This window comes from Talpa europaea (assembly GCF_964194135.1).
Source record: "Talpa europaea genome assembly, chromosome: 1".
NCBI lineage: Eukaryota > Metazoa > Chordata > Mammalia > Eulipotyphla > Talpidae > Talpa > Talpa europaea.
In genome coordinates this window covers 87071883-87087993 of record NC_140073.1, presented here as the reverse complement: position 1 = coordinate 87087993, position 16111 = coordinate 87071883, and the positions used below count along the sequence as shown (strand labels likewise).

At 35.7% G+C, this 16111-nt stretch overlaps 1 protein-coding gene across 1 annotated transcript in view; it reads right to left on the bottom strand.

The window, feature by feature from the left end:
- Positions 1-16111, bottom strand: part of ARHGAP15 (Rho GTPase activating protein 15) — a gene marked incomplete at both ends in the record, with an annotated part of 604948 nt that overhangs the window by 60297 nt on the left and 528540 nt on the right. The window lies entirely within an intron of this gene.

Here is a 16111-nt window from a genome sequence, read left to right as displayed (position 1 = left end):
AATTTACCTGATCAGCATTCAAAGGGTGTACTAAACATGGTGAAAACAGTTTATTTTGACTCTGAATTAAGTCATGGTAATATGATAGTAGCAACAGTATGACTGTGATATAATAATCTTGTTAAGATCAGGTATTTAATGCCTTTTCACAAATGTTTTATTAATTCACAACATGAGGTAGGGTGTATAATGAGTTTCCAAAAGCTGTCTTAGTCTATGAACCTGTGAATATGTTACTTTCCATGGCAAAAGGAACTCTACAGATTCTGAGATAAAGAATTTATCCTGGATGGTTCAGAGGGAAGCAGGAGGATCAGGGCAGGGAAAGAGAGGAAAGTAGGAGAAAAGGCTATATGATGAAGGACCATCCACCAAGAAATAAAGACAGATTCTAAAAATCAAGAAAGATGAAAAAATAGTCTCTAGAAGACACAGGTCTGCCAAAGCCTGGATTTTTACCCAGAGGAACTGATTTCCTATTTCTGACCTCTCGAATGCAAGATAAGAAATTCATGTTTTAAGCCATGTGTTGGTGGTAACTTGTTACAGTAACAACAGAAAGCAAATACACAAAGACACAGAGTGTGAGTCCATTACCAATATTCAATGGCTTGATTTTGTGAAAGAGTAAGATTCTACATGCCACATAAATTGATTTTCTTCATTTTGTTTCTTTTTCTCCTTTGTGGAGGTGGGTGGCATAATAAGAGTTGAGTTACTTGGTATGCTACAGAATTCATCTTACCATAATTTTAACTAGACCTAAACATCTAGAAGTATAATTGTTTAAACACTTTGTTAAAGAGTTTACACTAATGTGGATACATTTTCTTCCTCTGTTTCATCTCTAACTTTTAGCATGGAGTTCCTGATTATTCTACAGGAGCCACTGCTGAAAAAAAAAATACCCTGTATAAGAGAATAACATGTAAGGCAGACAACCACAATATCCATTCTCTTCTTCCTTAACAAGACAGATCCAATGTCGGGGATGAAAATATTCTTAACTAAAAAAGACCATTTTCCAACTTTGTTGGCAGCTGGCAATGCCATATTTCCAAGACCAGCCAAGAAGACTTAAGTCAGAGTTATGTGGAACTTCAGGGGAGGTTGTGTATAGGGAACTGATTTAGTTTTTCAGCCTTTTTGCCTTTCTTCCTCTGTTTCTCAGAATATAGTTGAATGCTTGTACCATGACACGACACTGAGGATTGAGGTCATACAGATTGGAACACACAGATAGAAGGAGCCTCCCTGAATCTGTGGAGTGTAGACTGTTACCATAATGCTCGTTTCTGGATTTCTTTGACATAATAAAACAAGTCCTTAAGTACCTAAGGCTTTGAGGATGGATCTTTGATAGTAATGTGAAACCCAGTTCCTAATATGATATGCTTCCAAAATTCCAATTCATAGTCACCTGTTATTAGGTTTATACATACAGAGTGGGATAAAATTTAGCTTAGAAGCTGGCAGGTTTTTTTTTTAAACACTCTATTGCAAAAGAAAATAAGAAAATATTCTGCAGAAGATGGTATTTAACTATAGTGGGGTAGGCACAGTCTTCCTAGTAAAAGTCTACTTGGAAGCTTCTCCTTAAACCACAAAGGGCTGTATGTAATGCCTCCCACAATCCAAGCTTTCAAAATTATAATTATTCTTAGAAGACTTCCAAGCCAATATAGATTAGACATTTACAACAGAAAGAGACAAAGTGTGGGTGGGGGGGGTGGGGCGGTGGAAGGAGATTGAGAGAAAGAGACCAGTTGTAAAATCTTAGTCTAACAGCACATATAATCTTTTGGTCAAAAGGGTAGAAAGGCCCCTTGCAGATTAACAATGTCAAAAATATAGCATGTATTAGGTTGAATGAATGAAGAAAGAACAAATATACAAATGAATGACATGAACATGGATTAGAGTGGGCTGCCCTTAGTTTGAATTTTGCAACTTACTTTTATTAATTGTGTAGTCTTGGATAAGTTGCTTACTTTCTTTGAATAATATCTAAAAGGGTAGTTTCATAGGTTTAACAAGATAGTATGTAACGAGTCACCATAACTAGTAGAAAGTAATCCACGAGTGCCACTCCCTAACTTTTCTTAGGTCCATTCTGGGCCTGGTTCACCTTTATTTTTAGCAATAAGCATACTATTTGGTCGTGTGAGTATTCAAAACGTAGCTTGTAGTACTTGAACTGAATTGGCACTAACTGGTGAAAATACAATTGCTGTGGTTATTTGACATTTCACTATAAACTAATACATTGGATAGACTGAGAGACTGATGATCTTATAGGCAAGCAGTTCAGTTGTACATCAGAATCTTTTTAAAAGTATATGGTGGTTCCTCTATGTGCTTATAGGAAACATTACATGAAGAATATTTTATAGAAATGTTCTCCTTTTCTGTACTTTCACACATACTCAAGGAATTGGACAATTAGGTAGTTGTACTTACATGTTTGTGGCTAATTTATACTTAACTACTGGAAAGGAACTGGACAATGACTTAGAAAGCTGAACTATTATTAAAGAGGAGCAATTTATTTTTCTTACAACATAATCAGAATAAAATCTTTGAAAAGGTTGTAAGAACACAGTAGTTTCCCATTCAAATCAATACCACACCTACTCTTCCATAGCTCATAAAATCAGGAAATAACACAAACACTTCTAAGTGGAGGAACATCTAAAAATACAATTGGATACATTAAAATCGAAATGACACCTTTTCAGATCTGGTTTATTGATGTGTCATATTAGGAATTGGAATCAGCATACATAATACAGGAGTAGTTAATGAGCTAAGATTCATACACAGCTTACTAAAGATGTGTCAACTGTTTTCAATTGATTCAGTGAGCATCTGAAAGACAGCATCTTCTATTAATATTTCTCCTTCAGCATATGGTTTCTCATTATTGTGAAATATTGAGAGTTTTGAGAAGATTGAGTTAGCTCTAACTTTTTTTACATTAAGATGGAAGTGGGGGAAGGGGACTTTTTCTATACAGGGAATTAGAGAACCACTTAGATTAATTGTATACTAAGAAAATGGAATCAAATCTTTTCAGTAATAACAAACTCCACAATTCTTTCCCCTTTCAATTACATTTGCTCCTACCCTTATGCCCTTATGATTTGTTTTGCTATCTATCCCAGGTTCTTCAAAACCTCTATTTTAGTTCTCCACCTATTCTCCCAGTAGTCAGTCTCTCCATTCTCTATGCTGTGAAACCACAACTGCGTACAAAACCTTTCCATCGTGTGCCTCCCTGGTGGCACAAGGGAGTTTCATCACAGATTCTGTCCACAGCCACTGCAGCACGAGTTTGATCCCCGGACAGGGAAATACCTACATGGCTCAGCAGACCTCTTCTGTCTCTCCCGCTGCTCCCCTCAGCAGTGTATTTCAGTCAATATGCCTGTTCTGCTCCCCATTCTGTGTCTGGTGAATCCTCTCATCCTCCACCCCATACCTCTGGCTTATACCCCAGTTCTTGTATGCATAAATAAAATAAATCTTATAGAAAAAAAATCCCTTACATAGTACTATTAAACATATGTAAAAATATAATTTATATGTATGTATTAAAATAGTAACTTTTCTTTTCTTTACCCACTTGGCCCCATAGTCTCAAACTATACAGAACTCTGTGGTAAGTGAGCTTCATCAAAAACAACTCCAGGCTACTAGAAGTAGCAATTCCTAGATGATGTGTGATAGATAGCCTTTAATGTTATGATAAGAATGTGGCTTTATAGTTTTCTCTGATTCATGGGTTTGAGCACACATTTTTAAAAAAATATGCTTTATGATATTTATATTTGCATTTATCTGCATGAAATGTTGCTACTAAAACAAGGACATTTACAACTGAATGCTTTTCTTTGCAAAGAGATAAGATAAAGATACACAATGACAGAAAGTTCTGTGCTGAGCAGAACCCTGGACTTGATGACCCCCGGACACTTTTCCGGCCTTATCATCCATGCTTTTGTTATTCTCATCTTATTTATAGCCATATAGTAAATCACATTTCAAAAATAATTCTGCTTTGTTACATAGGTTCACCCAGAGGAAGAAAAGATCAGATTGTCCCATTAACCAATATATTGGGAGACCTATTTATTCTACTTGTAATTCTTAAAGGACAACTGTGTCCCTTTGTTTTCAGGAGGTCAGTGATATCACAGCTGTTCTGCTTCTGATATACATTCTGGAACCATTATGGTACCCTTGTACCCTGTATGGAAAACATGGTAGTCACTCACATGTCAGGGCTATATTGGGAAGAAAACAGTTCTTTTGTTCTATTCAGTTAATGTTTTTTATTTTTCTTAAATCATGGCTGTTTAAGAATCTAGTTAGAGAATGTCCTGCCTAACAAGAGGAATAAGTAAATTCAGAAAAAACTTTGTTTCTATTATAATTTTCAGGGACTACTATCTTTGAAAAATTATTGAATGTTGGTTTGTAACATTATATAGTTTCAGGTATATATAGCATTATAATTTAACATCTAATTTAACATACACACTGCAGTATGATCACCACCATCAAAGGTCTAGTCTTCACCCTCTGTCACACCCTTAGTCCCTCTTCCCTTCCTGTAACCACTATTTTGCTGTTATAGTGAAATAACTTTTTAAAAATTTTCCACAAATGAATGAAATCATAGGATATTTGTCTTTCCTGGTTTTCCACTTAACATAATACCCTCAAGACCCATCATTGTTGTCACAAATGGCAAGATTTCATCTTTTTTTAAAGCTGAGTAGTATTCCATTGTGTATATACACCACATCCTTTTTAAAATCCATGTATCCATCAATGGACATTTAGGTTGTTTCCAAATCTTGTCTATTTTGAATATTGCTGTAATGAACATAGGGGTGCATACATCTCTTCAAATTAGTGTTTAGATATTCAAAGAATTTCAAATTCTTTAGATAAATACTCAGAAGTGTAAGAGCTGGATCATATGGCATTTCTATTCTTACATAATAGACAAATCTCCATAGTGTCTTCCATGGTTACTGTACCAGTCTATTCCCCCTCTAATAGCATATAAGAGTTCCCTTTCCTCCAAACACTAACCAATATTTTTTTTGGCTCTTATCTTGTTGATTATACCTGTCAGAGAATATATCATTTGTTTCAGTGCACCCTATAACTGGATACAAATCTTTGACGATATTCTTTTTACTTATAAAACTTTAGTTGGCTGTGGAGCAATCATATAAGGCATGTCAACAGTATGACACATTTTCTAAAATAACTTATGTGATTGAAGAAAACAAATATTGAAGTCTATGATAATCTATAGCAGACACAAAATTGGTCCCTATTGTCTGGCATTTTACAATATAGAGGAACAGATAAAATACAAAGAGATGTTTAAATTTAATTAAATTATCATAATATATGTATCAATGAAGTTTATATCTTTCAGATATAAACAGAAGGGATACTCAAGAATACGTCTGGGAAATTAATGCCTTTATACCAAAAATATTCTGAAGGGCTTTGAATTATTATTCTTTTTTATACATCCCCACATATATTCAGGAAAGTAATAAAATCATCTGTTCCTTTTCATATAGTATCTATATTATTCTTTTTTTAAAACGATTTTTATTTATTTATACAAGAACCAGGTACAGGCTAGATGTACAGGAGGGTGAGGATTCACCAGAGACAGAGCAGGGAACAGAACAGGCAGACCGACGAAATACACTGCTGAGGGGAGCAGCGGGTGAGACAGGAGAGGTCTGCTGCGCCATGTGGGTTGCTCCGAGGCCGGCAGGGATCGAACCGGCACTTGCAGAGGCTATGGACAGCTTCACAGTGCGGCACTCAACCACCTGCGCCACCAGGGAGGCCCAGTATCTATATTATTCTAAGGACTTCTGGTACATTGATTTCACATTGAGTTTTGAAAGGTACTCAAGTTTTAGGTTCTAAGTAACTGAATAAGGAGTATCACTTTGGTGCAACCAATTCTAGGATAACATTTCCTAAATTTCACCAACCTGAATCAGTGTTTGAATTCCTGCTTCCTATATTTTTGGTGATGGCCCTTTTTGTCTGCAGAGTAAGGAAGCATCCTTATAGGAGAAGCATGATCGGATTATCCTCCCTGAAATTTCTTGTTCTCAACGTAAATTTTTGTGGTGTCATGGTGGCCAAATACATTTCTGTAACTTACAAATGATACTAATTCATCCTCAAACAATAGTCTGTGTAGAGAAAATATACCTCACTTTGAAATTCTGTTCTATTAGAATTTTCTTTAAACTACATTTATTCGGGCCTCCCTGCTGTTGCATCGGGTTAAGCGCAATGCTGTGAAGCTGTCCGCAGCCTCTGCAGTGCGGTTTCATTCCTGGCCGGCCCAGGGAGAAACCCACATGGCGCCACAGACCTCTCTTGCCTCACCCATTGCTCCCCACAATAGTGCCTTTGATCTGACTGCTTGTTCTGCTCCCTGCTCTATCTCTGGTGAATTCTCTCACCCTCCTGCGCCTCTGATTTTACTCCAGTTCTTGTATAAATAAATAAATCTTAAAAAAAATAAACTACATTTATTCATAAACATCTGCTTTTATAGGCTTTTTTAATAATAAGCAATTCTTATCATTTGAGTCCTTGGACATCTTTCTAATCATAAACCAAAAATTCGTTTCAAATACTCAAGTAGTTATTTTTAATGAGCATGATCCTTGTACATTTTCATGAGGGTGGAAATTCTACAGATACTTTTCCAGATTTGAAGATTTTAATACAAGTGTCTGCTTCTCTCCACTGATAGACAAATTAAACTTACAGGGGATTTTTAAAATCTCACTTGAACACTACTAAGCTCTGTCACACAACTAGGAAAAATGTGAACTAAGAAATATTTTCTCCTTTCTTTGGGCTAAAAATATTTTTGAAGAACACATATTAACTTTATCCTTAACTTTTCATTTTGAACAAAAGACCACCGAAGAGGAGATAATGTTTAGCATGGCAGACTATGTTTTTGGCCAGTTCATTTCACATGGCCACATAGTGACACTGAGCAAGGGAGCGTTAATAGCACCAGCATTACAATCCTTTAAGAAATGGAGAATAAAATAATTTTATGATTCAGCTTTTTTTTTTTTTTAATTGTGAGACTATTGTAAAAGAAGAAAAACAGGCAACATGTGGTAACTTTAGTCAGCATTTCTGAACTGGGAATGATAAACACCTCTGCCTGGCTCTGGCATTTATCAGGACTGAGATATTATTACCACATAGAGTCACAGCATGCTTACTGTTATCATCGGAAAAAAGAGCCAGCTAATCTTAATGGTTTGTAAAGCCGTTACCTGCACTGGTCTGACATTTATCATGATCATTTTACCACATGGGTCCTACATAGCAAAGGTCTTTTATCTGGAAGGGACATCACTATGAATTATTATTTGCAGCTAGGTAGAAAATTGTATGTTGTAGATACCTTTTCTCATTATAAATCACATAGTCACATTTCACCATTTCTCCCAGAAAGCTGCTGAGCCCAGGTTTTTTGCCATAGCGCCTCGCCTCTCTCTCTCTCTCTTCCTCTCTCTTCTCTCCCCCTTCCTCTTTCTCTCTCACTTCTTGAAAATATTAGCCTTTTTAAATTAAAAGGCTTAATTTTTAAAGAAACACATATACGGTAGGTGAACATATGAACACACTTTCGTTATACTTATAGAATTTCCCTTCACATTGTGTAACTAGGATTGCACAATACTTTAGAAACTGAAGTTGATAAACTGTCTACTTGTCTCCTTTTTTTTTTTTTATGCTTATTCTCCCTTCTGTCTTGGTGGTCAGACTTTTCTCTGTTCTTGACCTTGTCAATAGAATATTTACCAGCAGATCAGACAAAATTTCTCATGCTTGATTTGAAATACTCAACACATGTATGCCATTTCTTGCTTGAAATTCTTAGCTTGGAAATGTGTTCTCATGAGGAGTGAAAAAGAGTTTTATTTTATTGGATTGTGAGTTTTTTCAGACTCTGTTAAAACAGAGTTACAATGGAGGAGATGGGTTGCTTCAACAAATTTGTTTAAGAAAATGCATGGTTTCTTTCCTGCATTTCTTATTCTGCAACTATCTGTGTTCTAATGACACACATAAATATATAGTATAGAAAATAAGAATATTCATAGGTATGATGTCTTAGTGCCATGAGACCAAGTCAGTAAAGTGAAATGCATTAATTTGACAATGGAAAATTACAATGAAAAGCCCAAGTTGTTTACCATGGGGAAAAAAATGAACAAATCCTCTCTTTAAAAAAGATTGAGACAACTAATCTTCTGAAAGAGATATTTATATATTTTCTTCTATCTCAAGTGTTCCATTAGGAATAAACAAGCCAGAAATTCTGCACTTTTATAATGAAGAGGGAGGAGAATTCTTTGCCATTTTTGCATTTAGGAAGAAATGTGCCAGAAGAATGTGACAATTTAAGCAAATCAAGATTGTTTCAAATGGATCACAAACGGGACTTTGTGGGATATTTTATACTAGCATGTGAAGCAAACAGTAAATTTGAAAGGAGGATTTTCTCAATGGTCTAGTTTTGATGTGTTTTCCCATTTCTTTGTGTGTTTAAAAGAGGTTTGGATGTGGTGTTTAATATTGCTTCCACTCTTTTGCAAATGAGTTCTGGAGAAATATTCGCACATGAAGAAAAGCTGATGTGCTGTAATGCTGACAGCAGCTGGGGGGATATGAATGAAGAAACCAGATTCCCAAGTCTAGATTTAGCAAAAATAAACACCTATCATTCCATTTAAAAAAATTCCACCATTTCAAATGCTGATGGGCATCAGCAACAGACCTCTCTTCCTTTGAAGAGGTCAGTATTTTTCACGGGGTTGGGGAGGGGGTGACTTTTAACTGAATGGAGAATATTTTACAGTGGTATGCATTAGTCTGTCCACCGAGTTACATTTGTTTCCAGATTAAATTTTGCATTATTACAAGGTTTCTTCTAAGGAAAGAGTTTCTGTATCAGAGACTTGTGAGACATGCCTGCTTGCATAAATTTGGGGGCAGGGCTGTGTATGGAGGAGGCCATTGGTGAAATTAACCTATACATTTACTGCTCAAAGGAGTTGCACACACTTTGGTTGAGTTATCTAAAATTTCATTATAAAGAACTGGTCTAATATTCTAACACACTGCCTTACCATTCAAATGAAAGACTACGCTAGTTTAAAACAAACAACAACCAAGTTTCTTTATTCCTTTTTTTATTTCAGAATGACTCTTGTTCTAGCTTAATATGATCCAACCATTATGGCCCCCCATATACTGTAAACTGGGAGCATTTACAATAATTAGCGAAGGGTTTTGCTGCTTGGATTTTTCTTTTTCTGGGGAACTGGGTGAATTGTTGAGTGCTAATGAAAGTCGGAGACTTCTAGCAGTGGCTGAGCCAGGCACAGCTCGGGCAGACGCTTAAAGCTTCCCACTGAGCTGCAGTGCGAGCTTTCCCGCTGTTATGTTTACCATAGTTTTAATGCCTGCGAAAAATTCCTGATGCAATTGAATTATGTTATGCCCTCTTATTTATCTACCCCTCTCCCCAATTGAACAGATTCCTATTGCCCCTGCGTATTACAGAAAGCGCCTTCTCAAATTTGTGGCCATCTTACTATTTCAGTTCTTGCCAATAAATTGCCAGCTGCTTTGTAGCTATGGTGTGAAGATGACACATGATCTATCTGGAAGTTTGGGGAGGGTTCCACAAAAACACCTTGCTCTACTTGTGTTGCCTAATAACCGACAGCTTCCTCTCCCCTGAATTTGAATTTCATTAGAGGAAATAGTAAAGTACCATATTTAATGATCCAGCATTGACAATACTCGCTTAAAATCCAAATGTACCTGGTGAAATGCACTGAATCTTTAAAGAAATCTGTTGAAAGACTCAAATTATCATTTCAAACTACATACTACACCCTAAGATGAAAACAACTAATCTGAAATTTGAGTTTATTTATTCTTTGTCTTTTCCTTAAAAATGGTTATCTCAAAAAAAAAATGACCATTCCATTATATTGTAAATTGATGAATTCACCAAGTGTGATGCACAGTGAAGTTTTTAATGAATATTCATACAACTCTTTCCATCCATTAGCGGGACTTAAGACAATGAGGATACAACTCATTCTCAGTTAGATAGTAGGGAGAAAGTGGAATTAATAGCGTAAACAGCACTTGGAAAAGTTTAACTTTAATGTATCAAACTCCAGGTGCCAGAGTTTGAGGAAAATAACCAATAATAGCCATTTTTTACATATTTGATGGGACTGATTATGCAATGTGCAACTCTAAATGGCTTATAGCACATTGTAGCATGGTTCCATCCCATTGGCTACAGTAGGGTGCAGGCAGATGGATGACAGTGACAGGGAGAGAAGTGCTTTTGCTTAGCCGTGCGTTAAGATGCCATCCAGAAGCTCTGTGCACTGCAGACACTTCATTAGGATGCCAGGATAATGGTAAACTACCACTCAGAGTGACACCCCATTTCCTGCTTACTGAGCGCTCCAACCTCGGCAGATGTCAACAATCTCACAGTGCTACAGAGCAGACCTAACTTTCCAGCCACTTTGACTCCAATTTTTTCCTCCTAACAGTGCCATACATTATGTGCAATATGTAACGGCAAACACCTCACCGAAAACAAAATCTGCCCAGTTCGTTATGAGTGGGGCACTTAATTTCTTTCTTTTAAAATAACAATAAGTTGGGTAAGAGATTATGTCCAGTTGCTATTTTAACCTCAAAATTTCTTGCTATGATTTCCACTTGCTAATCAGTTCAAAGTGCTAATTGTGTGGTGAACTCTGATTAATAGTAGTTAAACTCTGATCACAGGGGATATGACTGTTCCTTTTAATTAATGTCCATTCCAAAGGTAAGAGATTGTGGAATTCTTTTGTTAAAGATTTTAGATTTAATTTTGGTATGGTTCTTAGTTGTCTGCCAAGAAAAGGCTGATTTGAGCATCTGGATGATATTTCCTCTGTAAATGTATAACTTGAGGCCATTCACACACCTCCTTACCAGCAATTCAAGCCAATAGAAACTTTTTCTATGGTATAAGTCCAAAAGACTTTTTATAAAGAACCAAGGTGTGGTTTAGATAATGAAAAGGAAAATCCCCCAAATGGAAAAATAATACTTTGAAATCTATCATTACAATAAACTATTGATTTACATTTCATTATTCTAAGTATCTTCTTAGAAGCTTAAAGGGCCTTGCAAGTGGCAAGACTAAAAATAAATATCCTCCTCTCGGGCCTCTTACCATTTCCAGGTAAAGACGCAAATGTAAAGAAGAAGTCATAAGCAGAGGTCATGCTCCAAGGGAGAATTTGAATATAAACTTTCAATGTGAAGTCCTCTAAAAAGAGGCAGTGCAAATCTTGACTTTTGGTTTAAAAAGTCATTTGGTTGGTGCACACCTAACCACCTCTTGGAACTTGTAACTAAATATGCTTCAAGACAAGGAAATAGACCAGAGTTCTGAAAATAAACAGGGGCTGACAGTAATGTGATGACAAAACATTACAAGTCATTTCCGTCAAGACACATTGAACTTAATTGGAAAATGCCAGTGGTGGAACCACCTGTGCAATTCAACTACTGAACCAGAGATCCTGCCTTTCTGAAAGCAATAGGAACATCCTTATTTTTCTCCAACTGTCAGATTTCAGAATCAAAGATTCAACAAGTCTATGTCACCTCACTCCCCTCTGCAGTTAATGCTCTCAATAGTATGAATCCATTCCTCCTTTCCTTCCTCACCAGTCTGCTCCCCTTCTAAGTATAGATCAAGACTTCTCTTTTGCCTGCAATAGTTTGAACATAGCTAAAGATTCCATAAGCAACAAAAGAGATTGTGAGTGGAAGGCAGAAAGGATGCCCTGATAATGGCACATATCACCAGAAGAATTACAGTCTCAGGTGTGAAACATAGCAGTGTAGAGACTGACAAAACTCTGTTGCCAATAAGTTCTTGGAATTCTAATGTTTCAAATTCTTAATTTTTTAGAATGCCAGGAATTTAAGGAATATGGTGGGGAAAATTTGATGTCAGAGCACTAAGGTTATACCACAGTAAATATGCTACATAAGAATTAATATAAGAGTTGTGATTATCGGGCCTCCCCTGGTGGCAGAGGCGGTTGAGCGCAGTGCTGTGAAGCTGTCCACAGCCTCTTCAGCGCCGGTTCAATCCTGGCCGGCCGGCAAGGGTGACACATGGTGGGGCAGACCTCTCTTGTTGCGCCCGCTGCTCCCTCAGCAGTTCATTTCATCAGTCTGCCTGTTCTCTTCCCCGCTCTGTCTCTGGTGAATCCTCTCGCCCTCCCACGAATCTGGCCTGTACCCCGATTCTTGTATGTATGGATAAATAAATAAATCTTAAAAAAAAAGTTGATTATCAATTTGTTATCTATGTATAGCTTCAAAATAAGGGTTACACCAGAGCTGAAATAGAGATTCACATGTAGTATGTATGCATAGAGTGTTGGATATATTTCCACCATTTGAGATGAATAAACATAACAAAATTTCCAACAATGTATGACCTATGAAAAACTCATTTCAGATAAGAAAATAATGCTCAGAGTCCAGAACTCTCACAATGGCCACAAATTAGAAAGTTATTTAGCATTTTCAATCAAATTTGAATGTCAAAGAATATAACAAAAATAATCAGCAAGTCATAAGGAGAGAACAGAGTATGATGAAAAGGTACTAGGATAAGATGATGAGGAAAGACAGTGTGAAAACTAAAAAATGCAAACCAATATTAAATTTTGCAATGAAGGCTAAATTGTCATTGTAGATAAAAGTAGGATAGTGATATGGATGATAAACTAGAGGAGCCTGCCCAGAATGTGGAAACAAAAAATGGTGGAAAAGAACATTTTAGAAGTCAGAGAATTGAGAGATTACTTGTAATTTATTAGTATAGTAAGGAAGAAACCAAACATTGAAAAATATGCAATAACCATCAAGAACAGAATTAAAGAAATCTGTGAGTGAAGAAAACTATCTCAGTACTGAAAATGATAGCTAGTTTCTAAGAAAAAAATCAGAGTATAGAGACACTATCATGACAGTAAGCAAAACATTGGAATGATAAGAATCAAGCACTATCCTACAAATACTTGAACAAAAATAAGAGAAAATAAACTTCCAGTCATTCCTAAGACGTATCCCATTCAATTCTAAAGTAAAATAAAACAGCATTGATTGTAGGGGGTAACAATTATGTCCCTCACACTGTGCACACTCATTTTGCATGTTAACGGGCATTTCCATTTATGCAAAGATATATAATAGCACTTCTTTCTGAAAAGTTTTCTTGAGGGCTTATGTAAGCCTACCAAGTGATGAACTAAACCCTGTAACTCAAGAATACAGACATCATAAAGAAACCAAGTATCTTCTTTACTTAGTTTGAATTCAAAACTCAGAAGACTCCTTTGGATTATTTCTCTCTGGTTTTCATTTCATTCTCATTACTAGGCTATGACTTTCTTGGGCCTACTCTTCGCAGTTCAGACAAAGTTCAGGGGATGTATGGTGACCATTTAAAACAATGGCCAGGGTTTTTCGGTTCTATCATTTGGTTCCAAACACCCTTATTGGAACATTGCACTGGAGAGTTACTGAATAAGTTTTTCTTCCCTCTTAAAAAACTAGTCTTTAGAGAACAACGGAATGTTTACTCCACTGCTAAGAGTCTTTGGTATACATGATTTGTATGTATTATAATTGTAATGAAAATACTGAGTAGGTAGACAATTAAAGTAATAAAGAACAAATAATCATGCAACTATAAATAATTTTGCTATACCATTACATATGTTTTAAAATTAAGTAGGCTAAGTAGAGCAAAAGGGTCAAAAGGAAAATCCTCAAAAATGGTGATTTAAATTCAGAGCAATTGTAATTTTCTTATTTTTACTTAACTTTTCAAGTTACCTTCAATAAGTAGTTAGCATTTTTGGTCTGTTAAAAGAGCCAACATAAAACAAGTTTCTATAATTTCTAAGATATATAATAATAGCTTTGCTGAGTAGTTAATTAACAACACTGATAGAAAATATACGAAAATATTAACAATGAAAATTTATCTTTGACTATAGAAAAATGGATGATTTCTTCAATTTTAAAATGCATTTTTCAAGTTTCCTGTTACATATGTGTTATTTTGATAATAAAAATCACTTTCCTATTTGGTACATATGATTAATTTTAGTTGTTCTATGCTGCAAAAAAAAAAACAAAAAAAAAAAACAACCCACAAAACATAGATCTGGCCATTTGTAGGAAAACAATGTACTAGAATTTCCTCTAGGATTTTTGTTGCAGTTGATCTTTTATTCAATGAATATATTATTACAGAATCCAGAAAGCAAGATCCAAGTTGGACACTTTCTTCTCATGGGTGAAATAGTAAATATAGGGTACTTGCAGGGAGAGTACAGAATATATACTATGTCACAGGACTACACATATACAGCCAGTAGGGATTCTGCAGTGCCATGTATGAATATATTCTAATTCCATACTCTAATTTCTGATTCTTCCTCAATGTAACCCTTTCTTAGGGAATTATATTGCTAAACCTCTGAAGAGTGGAAAATAAAACCTATCAGTGTAACACCAGGGAAAGGATGAGATGTCATGGTAATAGTCCTAAGTAAAAAAAAAAAAAAAAAAAAGGCTGCTCTTCATTTTATCACATGCTTATCTCTTTAACTCATATCTTAAAGTCAACCTCTCTTCTCTTTTGAAAACTACATTCATTAAGGTACTTATACACAAAAGTGAGAAGCAAGGTAGCATTCAGTTAATTTACATTCCTAAACTTTACTTCTGCTTCAAGTGTTCTATACCTATTGTACAGATCATATCTGTTGATAAAATTATCTGGATAATTGACTCAATTCTTCAGTTCATCTTATATAGTGATTGGAAAAATTATTCTTTAGAGCTCAAATTAATTTGCTCCAAGCAGAGACACAAGGAACCAGAAATTAAATGTTCTGAATGCAAAAGTTTTTTGACAAAGAAAATTAAATATAGGGGTCTAAATTGTATTCAAAATTGGTGTTCAACTTGCATGGCTCACAAATTTGGAACAGTGGGAAGCCAGTGTATCTGGGATATTTAAGAGAGCCCCCTGTTGGTTACTATTAGAAATATTTTCTGATTCCTTTCTAACCTCCAGATGACCAGACATTTTTAAGTAATAGGTAACTAACTGATCAAATGCTCAAAAATGTACTGGGATGGGGCAGAGTCAGCCCCCATATTTGATTAATAACTTTTTCAAAAGCAAATATTTTCAAAAACAATTATTTGTTTTTCTCTTTTAGGGGATCTAAAAAGGCAACATTAATCTCCAGCAAGTAATTAGAATCATGAGCAGTATGGAGAAGATTTTAAATAGAATTAGACTAAAAAGTGAATTTGCACTTATTAAAACAGGATTTTTAGAAAGGCTGGAGGTGATTGCAATAGCAAGATACTGGTGCTTTGCAAAGCCTCTTCTGTTCTCTCTAAAACCAATGTCTGACTGAATTTCAAATGAAAATAAAGTTACTTTCTTATAGAATCAAGCAATGGCCCTTTTCACTCGTAGACAGATTCCAGCATTTTAGAAATTAAAAAAAAGGATGTAAATGTTATCCTTTTCAAACTAACATAATTTTTTTTAAAAAGTAAACATCAGCTCCTCAAGGGAGATTTCGATTTGAAGACTGTTTATTATATCATTTGAATAGGACTAGACCTGGCCTTTTGACTTTGAACCACTACCAAATTTCAGGCTGTGAGGAAATTGTTCTACATTTCCTGACAAATTGAGTTAAGCAGACATTAAGTGGGCTTTAAGAAAACAAATGGCCATCTTTATCACAGGTGGACACTGATGGCTTAATGGGGCCTGGGCTGATTGTATCACTTCTAATGGCTTGACGGGAAGCATTAGGGTTTTTGCATAAAGAACTGGCATTGCGAACCCTGCTAACACAGACCTGTCAAG